A 12,033-nucleotide genomic window follows, 5' to 3' on the forward strand; every position below is an offset into this window, starting at 1 on the left:
CCGTGTCCAAGGAACATGTCCACTTTTTTGGAACAATTTCCAAAAAAGTGGACCCATTCTTTTTCCATCCCTGTAATCCTCATGAGGAAGAAGAGATGTTCCAAAAAGAGGAGGTTTTTCCCATGTAGATGGGCCAAATTTCAGAAAAGCCTCTTCCGAAAAAAAAAAAGCGGAAAAAGAGACACAAATTGCAGTTCGCAATTTGCCTATTCTTTTCCGACTTTTCTTTGCAGTCCAGACATAGCCTCCCTCAATTTGCATGGAAACATTGCTGGCTGTTTCCCTTTGTTAGGGAGCAAGAGGGAAATGCCCAGTTTGCTGCATTCCTCACTCTTGGGGAGTGTCTAGACTACAGGGTTTTTTCAAAAAAAAGTGGCCTTTTTTTTTAAACTTCCCCTGTGTCCAGACTGTTGTTGCATTCTTTCAAAAGTCAATCGAAAGAACGCGGCAGTTTTTTTGACCACGGAAAACCTCATTTTATGAGGAATAACATCTTTTTTTGAAAGTGCTCTTTCGAAAAAAGGCGCAATGTAATGCCAACTGTGCTTTTTTGAAAGAGAGCATCAAGTCTGCCTGAGTGCTCTCTTTCAAAAAAGCAGCTTGCTTTTTCGAAAGTACTGGTTGTAGTCTAGACGCTCTTTTTTGAAAGTATCTTTCGGAAAAGCCTCTTTCGAAAAAGGAGTGTAGTCTAGATGTACCCTGGCTGTGGAGCACAGGGGGGAGATGAACCAGGATCTGTCCCAGGCAAGGGACATGCACCCTTCTTCCAGATGTGCCTGCTGGAGCTCCAGCAGCCATGGAGAGATGCTTCTTCCTAGTCCCAAGCTGCTGTGGTGAGAGAAGACTGGGATAGTTCTTTCTTCCTTGGGGCAACCTCCATACAGAACCCCTCATCCCAACTTCACCCAAGAACAATGATTTAAATGAAGCAAGTACATTTTCATTTTATTTTTCAAAAAACAAAAATGGATTGAGTTAAGGACCTGAGCAACACCAGGTAAATCTTCTAGTTATAGATAAATTAGATTTTTCTTTCCTGACTCCACCTCATATACAGGCAGTCCCAGGGTTACGTACAAGATAGGGACTGTAGGTTTGTTCTTAAGTTGAATCTGTATGTAAGTCGGAACTAGCGTCCAGATTCAGCCGCTGCTGAAACTGATCAGTTTCAACAGCAGCTGAATCTGGATGCCACTTCTGACTTACATACAGATTCAATTTAAGAACCCCAGGCATCCCCAAGTCAGCTGCTGCTGAAACTGATCAGCGGCTGATTCCAGGAAGCCCGGGGCAGGGGCTTCCTGTAGTCAGCCACTGGTCAGTTTCAGCAGCGGCTGACTTGGGGATGCCTGGGGCAGAGCAGCTGGGGTGCTACTGGGTTGGTCCAGTAGCGCCGCCGCTCCTCGGTGCTACTGGACCAACCCAGCAGCACCCAAGCTGCTCTGCCCCAGGCGTCCTGATTCAGCCGCTGCTGAAACTGACCAGCAGTGGTTGAATCAGGACGCCTGGGGCAGAGCAGCTAGGGTGCTGCCGGGTTGGTCCAGTAGCACCCAGAGCGGCGCTACAGGACCAACCGGCAGCGCCCCAGCTGCTGTACCACAGGCGTCTGGAGCAAAGCCGCGGAGCACGGGGGCAGCGGGACAGCCCAGACTTGCCGTGGCTGTCCTGCTGCCCTCGGGCTCTGGGGCTTTGCTCTGCTTTGCTCCCTGTCCCCCTGGTCTGCAGACCAGGGGGACGGGGAGCAAAGCGGCGGAACACGCGGGCAGCAGACAGCCCAGACACTCGTCTGGGCTCTCTGCTGCCCGCGTGCTGCGCCGCTTTGCTTCCTCTCCCTGGTCTGCTGGAGACCAGGGAGAGGGCCCCGTTCGTAACTGCGGATCCGACATAAGTCGGATCCGCGTAACTCGGGGACTGCCTGTACTGTCTGAGGAGAGGACTCTTAAGTGCAGATAAAGCTATAAACTCATCAGTGGACCTAGCTACTCCTTCAAGTGTAGTTAGAACACTACAATGGGAGAGGTCTAGGTTGGATATTAGGAAAAACTATTTCACTAGGAGGGTGGTGAAGTACTGGAATGGGTTACCTAGGGAGATGGTGGACTCTCCGTCCCTAGAGGTTTTTAAGTCTCATCTTGACAAAGCCCTGCCTGGGTTGATTTAGTTGGGATTGGTTCTGCCTTGGGCAGGGTGCTGGACTTGATGACCTCCTGAGGTCTCTTCCAGCTCTATGATTCTATGAGTCTAACAACTGGTTTACTTTCATACTTAAAAACTTCCAACGGCACAGATTCATCCAGGGTGGAATTCCAAGGTGCTCAGTTCACAAAAGATCAACTGCTACTGGTATATATTCTAAGAAGTGTGTGAAACTTTCCTAGAATGTTCCTGTTTTTTCACCAACAGCTATAGGAAAGAAAAGATCGCAGAATTTTCTCAGGCACGTTGTCCTTAGGTGGCAGAGAGCTGCACTTCCTCAGGTCATCATTATTCTTAAACAAAATATAAATAGTTAAAAGCACATATTGAGCCAGATCATCTGCTGGTGGAAATCAGCATAACTTCTTTCACTCCAATCAAGTTATATCCGTTTATGCCATTTGAAAATCTGGCCCATTTTTAAAAACTATTTGTTTATGCAGTTTGATCAGGTTGAGCTCAAAGACAAATAAAAATAATTACCACAGGGAGCTTTTATTTGGAGAAACATTATACAGTAATATAATCATTGGATCTCTCTATTTAACAGGCTGTTAGCATCTCTACATGAAACATGACATGCTGTTTCTAGTGACTTTTTACTGCATTGAGTAAAATCTCTCATTACAAATACTTAATAAGAATGTGGCCCATTCTTAATGGGACAAATCTTAAAGGGCACCACGTTCCTATAATTCCCACTAACCTCACTGCACAAGGTCTCAGTAAATCTGTAAGAATATGTAAGTTGAGGCACATCAGAGTTCTATGTGTGGCTTCCGAGACATTTTGTTTACTGTAGCTCAGATGCAGATTCCACTGGTTTCCATGTGTGTAGTTTTTTCCTACCGATATTACTAAAGTGACATACGAAATCAAGGGCATGTGAACTGAGGAGCATGCTGATTGTACACAACATTGACCATAAGAGCCATGTGCTCCCTCTGCATCCAATCAGTTGGCACACCCCGCACATTTTAGGTACGCAAGCGAAGTTAGCAAATCAACCCTATCCGGGAACAATCGTGTTACAATCGTGCAGCCTACTGAGATGAAGGAGGGCCACTCATGTGACCCACTCACTAGCCTAGGTTGTCCATTGCTGTCCATCACATAGAGTGGCTACATGCAAGAGCTTACGGTGGCACAGCTGCATCAGTACAGCTGTGCTGTTGTAAGGGATTTCAGACAGCGCCTAAGAGGCCTGTCCAAGATCACACAGGAAGTCTGGAAGAGCAGGATATTGACTCAAGGTCTCTTGAGTCCCATGCTAACCATTGGATCAACCTTCATGGCTAATAAACCAATCAGCAATCTATTTATTGCTACTGTAAGAAGAATTCTCTACGGTGTATAAGGTAGAAGTAGAATCCCATTTCCCTTAGAAGAAAACAGCAGCCACTACTACTACTATTACTATTGGACCCCATATCATTATGAGTTACCCTGATTCCACTGGAAGTTTTCACTGCAGAACTCATATTTATCAATCAATCAATCATTTGTGAGGAAACATTTTCTCTGCTTTGAGAAAAGGCTGATTTGGGAGTTTCTTTTTTCCTGTATGTTACATCACATTGGCTATAATTCAGTTTGTTATAAGATTAGTCTTATTACACAGCATTAGCTACAATATAGCATGCATATTGTCCCAGATGCATGGTAAGAAAGCTTGTCCCAGATGCATGGTAAGAAAGCTAACATGGATTAACTATATTGCAACCTTATTTATTAATCTCATTTAGTTCATCTCTCTTATCAATTGCTAATTTTAAAAAGTACTGTATGTAGTGACTGAAAAATATAAATACCCAGGAGTTGATTCTCTGCTAAAAGTGGTAACTAGAATCGTCTTTGGACACTCAACAGGAATTTTTGGAAACGTAAAGTATACTTCCTACATAAGAGTTTTCCTGTGGATGCTATGGAAAATGCACAAACTAAACTATTATATATATTAACTCAGGTTACTTTGGCATTTTTACATAAACATAAATATTCTAACAAATGAATTAACTTAAGGGGCTAGGATTTTTTAATGCCTAGTTTTTTGCCCACATGTTCAGGGTTCAGCTGATCACCATATTTGGGGTAGGGAAGGAATTTTCCTCCAGGTTAGATTGGCTGAGGCCCTGAAGGTTTTTCGCCTTCCTCTGTAGCATGGGGCACAGATCATTTGCTGGAAGATTCTCTGCATCTTGGAGTCTTTAAATCAGTGGTCCCCAACCATTTGGGGTTGCTGGGCGCCAGGAGGCGTGGCCGTTTGCCTGCCGGGCGCCCGGGGGGCGGGGCCCCCCCGAGCGGGCCCCCCCCCATAGCCGCATTCCCGGGGCCGGCGCTGGCGCTCTCTCCCCCCTCTCCCCCAAGCGCCGCGCGCCTGGGGCCGGCGCTGGCGCTCTCCTCCCCCCCTTCCCCAAGCGCCGTGCGCCCGGGGCCGGCGCTGGCGCTCTCTCCTACCCCTCCCCCATGCGCCGCGGGGGGTCAATCCGCATGTGCCACGTGCCCGGGGCCAGGCCAGCCCTGAGCACTTGGCAGGTGCAGACAAATGCCCCCGCGGGCGCCATAGCGCCCGCGGGCACTGTGTTGGGGACCACGGCTTTAAATCATTTGAGGACTTCAACATCTGAGATATAGGTGAGAGGATTATTCCAGGAGTGGGTGGGTGAGAGTCTGTGGCCTGCATTGTGCAGGGGGTCAGACTAAATGGTCATAATGGTCCCTCCTGACCTTAAAGTCTATGAGTCTTTTCCTTTCTAAGTAGAACATCAAAACTGTAGGGCTACGTCTAGACTGCAAGCCTCTTTCGAAAGAGCATCTAGACTACAATCAGTACTTTTGAAAAAGCAAGCTGCTTTTTCGAAAGAGAGCACATAGGCAGTCTGGATGCTCTCTTCCGAAAAAGCACAGTTTGTATTACATAGCGCCTTTTTTCGAAAGAGCATTATTCCTCACGAAATGAGGAGTACCGCTGTTGAAAGAAAAGCCCTGTTCTTTCGATTTAATTTCAAAAGAACGCGGCTGTAGTCTAAACGCAGGGGAAGTTTTTTCGAAAAAAGGCTATTTTTTTCAAAAAAACCCTGCAGTCTAGACACAGCCTAGGAATGCAGCAAATTACATTGTAAAGTATTTGGATTAAAAAGCAGGGAAAACCAAAACAGTATGCTTTTATTTTTTTTAAGGTAAATGATTACAGATATTGCTTATTATTTGTAATCTTTGTCTATATTTAGAGAACTGTTTTCTTGAAGTTCAGATAAAAGCATAATAATTTAAACAAATCACACTTTAGACACTGATTAGCTGTTTTGTCTCAGAACAAATCAGTTAATTAAATTTTTTCACTTGTTTGATTCACAGTGACATTTTGTTATGTAAACACGCCCTTAAATATATGGAGCACTAGAAAAAGTAACAGTTGTTTTCACCATCATATGACAAAAGTATTTGTAGTATTTGGGCTCCAACTACTGTTCTTTTTGCAAACTATGAATACTAGAAATGTTGATCATATTGAATCATACTTCAACTGTTTAAGTAATTAGGTCCGGTTTTTCCATTAATGTTACTCTTCCTTGTCTCATTCCGCCTTAATAGTGGTAGAGATATTTCTAACTACTTTAAAACTTTTTAAATATAATTTTGTCTCTTTAAATAAACTCTTTGAAGATTAATTTTGTCACCTTCAATTTTTTATATTTTAATAAAATGCAGATTTCTCACCCTCTGAAAATACAGTTTTCCCAGATATGGGCCTCCATCCTAAATATCACAATTGTGATACGTGTGTTTGTCATACCATTTTATTAGGTAAAACTCAATACAGTTAAAGACTATTTAGCTCTTTTGTTCTATTCTGTGTTTCTTCCTCCATCATCTTCTCCTTAGCATCTGAGCACTGCTACCTATCACAATTGTATTAAGTGATATGTATCATATCTGTCATGTGTCGTTTATTCTGTTTCTCATCATTTCCCCAGAAGAATTGTGAGTGCATTGGAGTGTGTTGTTTTGGTGTGTTTAAAAGGTACATGCTGCTCTGTGCTTTGGCAAACTAGGTCAGATTTCACAACCCTTAGCTCCATAAAAAGAATGCTCTTTCAGTTGCAGTCATGTTATATTCCCTGTACACTCCTCTCCTGATACATTTGTAAATATAGCTTTCATTCAGAGGTTCAGAATGTTGAGAGGAGTTGCTAGAGCTTTGAGCTGATGAACAGAAGGATTTCAGAAAAAGCAGAGACATTTTTCCTGTTCATTGCATTTTACCAAGTGATTTAGTCACTGGAGCTGGAATCTTTGCAGGTTTCTCATTGCAGGTTTGTCCCAGGAATGATCTCTGTACAAAGCAATTCCTGGGAGATGTAGGCACAGGGCTTGTCTACGTGGCAATACTTGGGAAAGATGATCTGCATTAATTCAAAGGGTGATTACTTAAACTGCATTAAACACCTATATGGACACACTCATTCAGAGTTAAGGGAGCCTTTAATTCATTTTAGTTTAATTCACTTTGGCCTGGCCTATACTAGAACAGGCAGATCAGCTTAAGGTTACACCATCTAGCTATGCATGTTGCATAACTGGAATCAGCTTACCCTAAGCTGAGCTACCGCAGTGTCTACCCTGCAGGGCACACCAGTAAGTCCCGGCGTTTACTTTCATCTACAAAATTATGCAACTCTAAATTAAGTCGACATACAGCCTGAGTCATCACAGTAATTAAATCGCTTTTACATTCCTTGTGTTCCAGGATGAATAAAAATCAATTATTTAAAAAAATCAGATTTGTTTATATCAATTGGATTTTTTTTATTTATTTTTTTTATTTTTTACAAATACTAAATTTCTCATTTAAAACTAAGTTAGAAGTAAATCTTATCATAAATATGCTATACCTACACTTCTCATAAAAATGAATGACTCTACTCTGTGCAAGCTCTTGCTCCTTGAAAGTTCTGGGCTTTCAATTTCTGTTTCTCAGCCCACTGACATGTACAGAAATTGGATAGGATCATTTTTAGTCTGTGCTTATGTGTGGTGACCTGGGCCAAACATGGCAGTTAGTTAAGACAGTGTCTAAAACAGTGGTGACCAACCAGTCAATCAGGATCTACTGGTAGAGCCTTTCACAGGTGATCCTGACAGGTTTGGCCAAGAGGCTGTCAAATGCAGGTGCTTCATCTGCCCCTCTCAGCACTGTGGTGCTGCTCCTGGACTCTGCCTTGGAGCTGCCCCCCAGCCTCTGGAGCCTCTTGCTTGCTGTGTAGGGCACAGGAAGAAGAGGAGGGGGTGCTGTCAGGGTGCCCCTCCCTCCACCCTGTACCCCATCTCCATAGAGCAGAGGGGGGGACAGGGATGGAGAGAGTTTGCTGCCTGTTTGGTGCAGGGCCAGGGCAGGGGTGAGTCTGCCTTAGTCCCCTGCACCACCAACCGAAAGCCACCTGTGGTAAGCAGTGCCCAGCTGGAGCCAGCATTCCAAACCTTGACCCCAATCCTGAATCTCTCCTGCACCCCAACCATTGCCCTAGCCCTGAGTCCCCCTGCACCCAATCTCCCTCCCAGAGCCAGCACCCTGAACCCCCTCCTGCACCTCAACTCCCTGCACCAAGCTCAGCTCAGAACCCCTCCCGTATTCCAAATCCTTCAGTCCAAGATCAGCATCTGCATTCCCTCCCCCGCACCCGAACCCTCTGGCCCCAGCCTGATAAAAGTGAGGATGGGGGAGAATGGAGTGAGCAGGGGTGGGGCCTTGGAGAAGGGGTGGGAAGGAGGTGGGGCAAGGGTGTTTGGGTTTGAGGTGGATCCTGGATTGCGTTTAGAAGTGAGCTCATGCTTTAAAATGTTGGAGACCACTGATCTAAAGACAGAGAAACAGTATATAGGAAAGGACAGAGGCAGCATAGAAAGGAACAGAGGAATGGATTAGAAAGAAAAAGGGAAAACACTATTCAGCACACACACCGAGCTTCCTATATTCCCCCAGACTTTTGCCACAGAAAAACTGTCATGGCTTGTAGGCGTAAAAGAGAACCTCTTAGGGAATATTTTGAAGATATTCATTCCCTGGGTATAAATGGAAAATGTATCAAGTGTAAGAGGTGTAAGAAGACTATGCAAAGAACCTTTTTGCAAGAATGAAACACCATAAGAAAAACCATTTACTAGGAGAAAACAATGTGGATGTCTGAAAAACAACTCTCTATGCCTTTTACTATAAGTGTGATTTATCAAGTAAACGCCCAAGCTGTTTGCTATGTTGGATGTTACTAGAAAAAAAAAGTTTTGCTTAGTTAATCCTTATGGCTTTCATAATTACTTAACTAGGTTTAGGATCTATCACCCAAGTATATAATACAGAAAGCTGCAGTAAGAGAAATCTGTAGTTGCCACTGAGTGTCATTTTCTTATTTTATATTACACTAGAAGACTTGTCCTTCAGGCCTGGATGTGGGGGTATGGAGGGCTCAGGGCAGGAGGCTGGGGATGTGCAGGGTGCAGGAGTCAGGGCAAGGTGTTGGGTGGTGAGGGCAGGGGGGGGTTAGAAATTAGGGCAGGGGGTAAGGGGTGTGTATAGGCTCAGCACAGCCCTGAAGCTGGTTGGGGCTGCACTGCTCTGGCGGTAGCTCCTTGCTAACGGGGTGGGTTGGTTGAAGAGGCTGCGCTGCCCAGCTCTGGTCAGTTGCTGCTCCCTGGGGCGGGGGAGGGGAGGCATGGCAGCAGGGCCACTGACCATCAGGGTGTCCCATGCTGGGATGGAGGGGAAAATGGGTAGGGCTGCAGTTTTGAGGCAGAGGGGTCATTTGCTGTGGCCAGTGGCCTACAACATGCAGAGCTCCAGCTGCAACTGGGCCCTCTTTTATAGATGCAGCCGTCCCTCTGTGATCACTCTGCAGTATAGCTGTCCCCTGTCCTTGCTGCTCTCCTGTGGTCATTGCACAGCATAGCTGTCTGTGCTTCAGACCCCTCTCTTTCTGTTTCATGAGAAACAATTGGGCTGTGTCTACATTGGAACCCTTTTCCGGAAAAGGGATGCTAATGAGACAAGTCGGAATTGCAAATGCAGCGGGGGATTTAAATATCCCCCGTGGCATTTGCATGAACATGGCTGCCGCTTTTTTCCAGCTCGGGGCTTTGCCGGAGAAAAGCACCAGTCTAGACGGGATCTTTCGGAAAATAAAGCCTTTTCCGGAAGATCCCTTATTCCTGATTTTAAGAGGAATAAGGGATCTTCCAGAAAAGGCTTTATTTTCCGAAAGATCCCGTCTAGACTGGTGCTTTTCTCCGGCAAAGCCCCGAGCCGGAAAAAAGCGGCAGCCATGTTCATGCAAATGCCGCAGGGGATATTTAAATCCCCTGCGGCACTTGCAATTCTGAAGTGTCTCATTAGCATCCCTTTTCCGGAAAAGGGTGCCAATGTAGATACAGCCTTGGAGTCCAGGAACATCCAAACCAAACTCTAACCATGCTTTAAGTTACGAGAAGAGCAAACTGCATAGCAAATTTGTGGATCCTAGCTCTTATTTAGGAGATCTTGGACAGACGGACAGGCAGACATACAGAGGCACAAACTCTCTAAAATATACAGTAGATATAATACGTGCTTCTTATTTTGGAACGTCAGGGCCACAGACCATAATGGTTATGTTGTAACTCTAGTCCCTATGGGTATGTCTACACTAGCTCGGTAGTTCGAGCTAGGTAGTAGGCAAATGAGGGCAACCGGAGTTGCAAATGAAGCCCGGGATTTAAATAGTTGCAAATGAAGCCCGGGCCCTGCCATTTTTAAATGCCCCTTAGTTCAAACTCCGTGCCTGCGGCTACACGCGGCATGGAGTAGGTAGTTCAAATTAGGATCTCTAATTTGAACTACCGTTACTCCTCGTGGAATTTAAATCCCGGGCTTCATTTGCAACTCCGGTTGCCCTCATTTGCCTACCTAGCTCGAACTACCGAGCTAGTGTAGACATACCCTATTTTACTTCAGCATAACTCAGCTTTCCCAAAAGAACCACATCCTATATTCATTTTCAAAGGGGCTTACTCCAAAATTAAGTGCACTCTAAGCAGTCAGTTTTAGCATTTTTGATAACTTAGAACAGATCTGAAGCAAAATTAGTGGGACTGAGGAAGATGAGAGCTAGTTGTAGGAAGTACATTTAGTATTCTGAGGACTTGTCTGTTAGAATTAATAAAACTTGAAAATGTATTAAAAAGTGCTTAAGGACACTTAAACAGCAGCCAGCAACTCAGGAGAGTGCTGCAAATGCAAATGTGAAACATTCAGTTTAATAAAATGTGTTATTATGTTTGTGTGTATGATTTAGTTCTTACCATTCCCGATGAACTGCTGCTACATCTGCAGCTTGACATAGGCAATGAGTATTACATACTATTTCCTAACTTAATAACTTGATTTTTATCTAAAACTATTACACAACGTATCCACTTAGATGTAAAATGCTCTACTGAGCTGTAAGTTAACATGTTTTAGTGATCAAATTTACACCATTGTTTGAAGGAATATGTGAACAAATAATCAGTGGGAAACTTTCAAAACTGTTACTATTTTGGTGAATTTAAGTCCTGAGAATTTAAGTGTTTTGTTAAGTGTCATCAACACTATGTTAATATCCATTTTATTCTTACACATTTGCTTCGTTAACAAAGTTAGCAAATCAAGGGAACACATGTTGAAACCACTCTTCAGAGTGTCATGGGTTATTGGAAGAATCATTAATATTACTGACAAGCAAAACCGTCAAGACAAAACAATGCACGCTTTTACTCAATAACAAAGAAGGGTTATGAGGAAAGAACACACTAGGAAAGTGCAACAGAATAATATGTTTGTAAGAAGGGTGTATTAAATATGCACAGAAAAAAATAAATGACTTCAAGCAATTTAAGGTGCCTAGTTCTGCTATGATCCAAATGGCTGTTTTCATTCTGTTGCTGACTTTACTTTATGAAAAAGAACGGTCCAGTTCTTAAAAAGAAAAAACAAAAACAAACAAAGAACTTCTCTTGGAAATCTTCTTTATTTCTGCCCCCAAATAAAACATGGGGATTTTCAATATGCAAAGTTAACAACCGCATGTAGCTCTTAAACTAAATCATAGTTTAAATTAAAACAAGACTATTGTTTCAGTCTTTGAGAAAACAAGGGTGTTTTTGAACCATTACACTTTGCTGTCTCAAATTAATATACTGAAAAGTTTATGTGCTACATAAATCAACTCAGATTGTGACATCAATGAAATAGATCATACTATTCTGTGTTCCAAAATATATATTGATCATTATTATTAACATTTTCAGATAAGCATGTACGTTTAGCCAAACAAAAACACATCTGAGTGGTTACACATAAAAACCCTCTACAACTCAAGCTTTATTTAAAGAGAAGTAAAAAGGTGTGACCACATAACTCGTCAGCAGAGTTCATATTTCCAAGAAAAAATGTATATAAGGATGATTGAGTTTTTCCTTGTAGTTTCTATATACATTTCCTTTAACACATGAAGCATAAAAATGGAGGGGGAAGGGTATAAATTTATTTAGAAAATACAAATTTGTAAGGGGACAAATGTATTGACTTTCATCCCTCAATTTTTATAGGCTTTTAACTTTTCCAATACTTAACCTCCAGCCTCAGTTTCAGATTATCATTTAATATGAGGTTGCTCACTTTTCTAATGCCATTGATGGGGTATTTTACCCCACCAAAATAAGATATTAGATTAGTCTAAAAATATTAGTGATATGAATCATTGGTTTCTTCCAAGTTTATTTCAGCCCAATATTCCATAAAAAACCCACTGTCTCATTCCATAATTC

Source organism: Pelodiscus sinensis, chromosome 14, assembly GCF_052426305.1.
Source record: "Pelodiscus sinensis isolate ZL-2025 chromosome 14, ASM5242630v1, whole genome shotgun sequence".
Classification (NCBI taxonomy): Eukaryota; Metazoa; Chordata; order Testudines; family Trionychidae; genus Pelodiscus; species Pelodiscus sinensis.